The following is a 5,387-nucleotide window of genomic DNA, read 5'->3' as shown; positions in this document are numbered from 1 at the left end:
ATTGTTTGTCTATTTTGTCACAGTGATGAGTCATACATAATAACCGTACCTTGTCCTGTTTCATCTCCTGATGAAAATATGTCATTAAAACCACCTGATTTTTGAGTCTCTTGGAACTTCCCGTATTGTTAACATGAATGAAACCCTTCAAAGGTCCTTATAGTACAAAAAGCCAGGTCCATGGTTGGAACTATGGGAGTGCGTTCACATGAAAACATCAGACAGCAAAGACTTTCAAATCTCTAAGCCTATTTTAAGCTAATTTTAAACATTGAACTGAGTATTGGAGGGGTGCGCCTGGCCTTGGCTGTAGTGTAAGACCAAGGCGACGCATGAAGAACCCCAGCAGCAAGCTACTGTAACGGGCCTTCCCCCATAAAAAATAAGATTAATATCGAGTGGGCCGATGGCCCACATATCAGATATTAAACTGATAAGAACAGATACTACACTTGATCTTAGCCAAAAGGCCGAGAAAGGTATGCTTCTTACAGCTGTGGGCTTCCCCTTTTGTACTCGCCTCCCTCTTGCCTGCTTCCTTCATTCACCCAATGTGGGAATTGGGATGCAGATTCTTTCACTTTCACTGCCAGCTCCCTTCCTGGTTCCTTCCTTCACAACAAAAACAACTTAAATATTATTCTTTTGCTTCTTTACTTTCTGTATATATTCAGATCAAACTTAGACTACTACTGCATATGCATATGTGTTTATGATTGCATTGCCTTTTCTTTTCTTATTTTTCTGTAGTTTAAATTCACTCAACACCAACAAACAAAACAAATTCATTTCATGTTGATAATTACTCAATTACGAATGACTCCTTCCACTCATGTACCTACTATGCTTTTCTTTTGTCCATTTAGTTTTATATCACATATCTATTAAGTAAATTAATAACTAAACACAATAACTAATGGGCAGACTCAAACTAATCAGATAAGTCCAACTTGTTAAAATCCATCCTATCAAAATACGTGTTTTTAATCTACATAATCCTTTTCACTTGTTTTGCTCATAAAAATCATATTATATCTTGAAACCATATAATTTTATAATCATATCCAACACATTTCTTACTCGTTTAAATACCTGACAAAAATTATTTTCCGGGCAACCGTTTCTTCGTTATGTCGTCCCGTTACCAGGTAACATTCAACCTTACATTATGCTTCCCGTAAGTGTTCACTATTCCTTTCCAAGATACTATCCGCTTTTTCAACCAACATGTCCTTCTCTTCTCATCGGCTTGCTATTTGGTCATTGCTGGTATCACACTATCTTCACCTCCTAACATCTTACAATCACTTCCAATTTGATTCTAACATTTATGGGGATGACTTTTACTGAACAAATATATTTAGAATAAAAAAAATGCTCAATAATAACATTATATTCGAATTTAGTTAATGGATGCAAAGGAAAAATCCATATTCAACAATCGAAACTCAATGCTCGCTCTTGTTTTACCATCTGTGATGTTTATTTCTCAATTGAATGTACATAGGGTGCTATAATCCATGTTCTAACAGCCTCACAGCATCATTTAAGCCGTCCATTTCAACTTTCAGGTAGTGGATATCAAGAGTCGGGTCTCCATTAATGGAACTCGAAACTCAAAACAAGCTTCTAAAATAAAAGAGTAACTCAACCGATTGCTGGGATGTAGTAATTCATGAAATAACTTGACTACTATCAACCCCCTTTGCTTCAAACTCCAAATGTCATCCATTAGTTCAATCTTCTCCTCTCATTCTATCTATATCTTGTTCTTTAATAAACAATAGGGCAGATCTTAAGTGCTTACGTCATCATAAGAATTCCTCTTACTCATAACTTGTTCCCCTAACATTGCTTTTATCTCATATTAGTATTACCCAGGTCAGACTTAATTTCACATATGAGGTTGTTAATTACTTTACCTTTATATCCCTACGGCCACATAGTTATAAATATAAGACATCATAAGAGGAGTTTAAATAGGTACAAGACGCATACTTTAAGTTCCACTTATTGGAAAATCTATTTAACTTATAATCGTGAAATAAACTTGAGTCTCAGATAACGTCAACGCCCAAATAGGCACAACACTTATCTTCGCCGAAAATCTGAAGTAGCAATGTACTTCAAACATCCTCGTTCATCAACTTTTACCTTTGAATGATTTCATCTTAAATCATCAATTAGCCAACCACTTAGCAATGATTTTTTATTTTAACCCACTAAAACTAATTGGTGGATAATGTATTACTATTAATGAGCTCCTCACCTTTGAAATTAGAGTGAAGAAAGAACTACTACAACAATGGGGAATATTAGCCGAAAGAAGGAATTCTGTGACACCATCAAAAATATCATTTTTCAGTAAATCCCATGATTTTTTTTACAAACCTAAAGGAAAAACCATCCAGGCCCGGAACTCTATCCCCTCTACATGAATAAACAACACTTTTAATTTCCTTAATCGTGCACGGAACTTCCAAACAATTGTCTTGATTTGAAGCAAGAGTGTACACTGTGTGCTACGTTTTTGAACTCTCCCACCTTCGGACCTGCTGAATTTAATTTATTACGAAAAAAAAACTTCTCACCAATTTGCGGATCCTCCTGGTAATCACAAACTGTTTTTATGCCACAAATAACAAGTTGCATGGTCTTTCAATTAAGAATACGATTAACGTACTTTGTGTTTCCCTCCCTTTCAATGCTCTATTAAATCTTAGCTTTTTGAATAACATCTAAAGTTTTCATTTTCTCATAATCATGAATTTTTCTCAAAATATTCAAACGGTCCCCGTGACTCTTGGAGTGGCATCTCCTTCAGGGGCGGAGTTCGTGGGGGGGCTGCCGGATGCAGCGCCCCCTCCAACCATTTTAATTGAATGTACCCATGGAATTATAAATTATATAACAAGTCCATATAGGTTGTGAGAAAAGCCCATTGACCCCCTTATGTTTTAATAAGCTTAAAATAATATGACGTGAATACTTATACCCATTCCAATTAGATTAATACCGATTCACAGTTAAAAGAAAATGATGATAAAAGCTTTGAGTTACAATGCTTCTTTCAAATTTTTATTAATAAGATAAGATATATTTTAAATTTAATTGTATTCTTAACAACTTTTGTAATATTTAATTATTATATTATTATGATTGGTAAATTGGATTTTTTAATCATAAGGCAATCATAATAAAAAAGCCATAAATTTAATGGAAGATTTTCGAGAAATAACCAAAAATGAGGGGTGGTTTAAAGAAAATAACCAAGAAAAAACAGATTTCGGAAATTGACCAAAGGATCTGCAGAGCACCCTCTGCGGATCGATTAAAGCTTCTATGGATCCCTCTACAGCTCTGCGGAAATTGGGTTTTTTAATTTTTTAAATTTTTTTGTCATTTTTTGCGTTTTTTTTTGCGTTCATTTTCGTTTATTAATATTAATTTTTTTTAAATACACCAATACCTTATGTGATTATTATGTAAAAAAATTTACAAAAAAAGGTTAAAAATAATGAAATGTTTTATATAATACGTTTGTTACTGATGTATGTTTTCCATGTATTTGTACTGTTTTGTATTTTATGTTCAATGAAATAAAGTAGAAGTTAACTCAACTGGTTTCGTTAATAACCTAATACAAACCAAATACATATAAATAACGTAATACAAACCGGTGCATATAAATAACATAATTAAAATTATACAAATATTCCATGTTTTTTTATAAAATTACACACACCGGTATTCTGAATAATAAACATACTTTAAGTAGGTTACAAAACATACTTTAGAAAACATAAACATACAACCTTCATAATAAACATACGTTGAAATAAACTTCATTCATTCAAATCGAACCACGGAAACTTTGATCTGTTCTCGTATTCCGTCCATGGGTTTTCTGTTGCTTGTGTCCCTAAGTTGACTGTCACTTGCGTCCATTGGTTATCTGACTCTTGCTGCCATTGGTACTCGGTGCAACCCTGCCATTGGTTCTGTGGCTCTTCCTGCGGTTGGTATTCGGTCCCTTACGTCCATTGGTTATGTGGCTGTTGCTGCCATTGATGTTCGGTCTGTTGTGTCCATTGGTTGTCTGGTTGTTGCTGCCATTATTGTTCGGTATGTTGCGTCCATTGGTTCTCTGGCTCATGCTGCCATTGGTTTTCGGTCGCTTGCGTCGGTTCCTCTTTTGTCGCTTTTGTCCCACTCCATGACGCCCCAGTACATTTTTTACTTTTACTTTGGTTCTTTGGAACGATTTACTTACACGTCCTTGCATTATGAGTTGTGCTATGGCATCTACTACACCTTTTTATTTATGGTTCCTCACCTTGAGAGGGAATACAATTGGTGTTTTTTGGTCTACCGGCTTGACGTATTTCCATCATAGGAGGGTTAAAAACCATAAGGTCATCCAGAACCTCCCAATCACTAAGTTCTGAAAGAGGGTATACGGCATGCTCGTACGTTCTTCGATATGTTTCAATTTTATTAGCATCTATAGCCATATGCCCACAATGATCACTTTTCAAGTGCATTAAAACCATTATCACATGACCACATGGCAAACCAGTTAGTTGCCAATATCTACAAGAACAAGTCTTTTCCCTCAAATTCACTGTGACGCCACTTTTGAAGTCATGCACTTGATATGTTGTATTGTCAACACCGGATACCGACCATCCTTGAATCTCCTCTTTATTTTTTTAACCATATCTTCAGCCCACTTTGTAAGTATTGTTGTACTTTTTCTGTTAAAACAAACATATATTAATATATATGACACTTATCATATAATTTAAAATTAAACATAATCATTCCTGCAGCTATCCGCCGTTTGTAAAACAATTTCTGCATAAGTGCGCGAAAGAACTCAAGAAGTGGTAATATAGGCAACTTCCTTGCTTTATTTGATACAACATCCATGGACTGCACACTATTTGAGGTCATATAATCATACCTTGTGGTAGGGCAATACGCTCTGGTCCATTTCTCAAGTGGAATTTGACTGAGATATGTCGCTACATCATCTCTTATATTACAAAGTCTCCCCCAATAAAATTCAAACTCAGTGGTTTTGTAAGCTCTTACCAGCTTCCAAAACAAAATTGTTGTTTTTTTGTTTTTTCCAAAGGTGTGGACTATGTTTCCTATTAGATGAAAACCACACAATCCATGTTGAGCATTTGGAAAAACATTTTGAATACTTACAGCAATTGTGGGTGCTCTATCTGTGACCATTGTCAGACCTTCCACATCACCAATGCATTCATGTAGTTTTTCAAGAAACCATGTCCAAGAATCCGTAGTCTCTTTTGGGCAAATTCCATACCCAATAGGCAAGATCTGATTGTTTCCATCCATGGCTACTGCATGCAATA

At 35.2% G+C, this 5,387-nt stretch overlaps 1 non-coding gene across 1 annotated transcript; it reads right to left on the bottom strand.

Annotated features, from left to right (window-relative positions):
• Positions 1-286: 286 nt before the first annotated feature.
• On the bottom strand, positions 287-483 carry LOC145118220 (U2 spliceosomal RNA). Its single transcript, XR_013713185.1, has one exon. It is a non-coding gene; the product is annotated as a U2 spliceosomal RNA (small nuclear RNA).
• Between the last annotated feature and the right edge of the window lie 4,904 nt (positions 484-5,387).

This window comes from Lactuca virosa, chromosome 5 (genome assembly GCF_052849685.1).
Source record: "Lactuca virosa cultivar CGN04683 chromosome 5, Lactuca_virosa_CGN04683_v6, whole genome shotgun sequence".
Lineage (NCBI taxonomy): Eukaryota > Viridiplantae > Streptophyta > Magnoliopsida > Asterales > Asteraceae > Lactuca > Lactuca virosa.
Note: the sequence above shows the minus strand (reverse complement) of the source record. Positions and strands in the feature narration are given on the sequence as shown.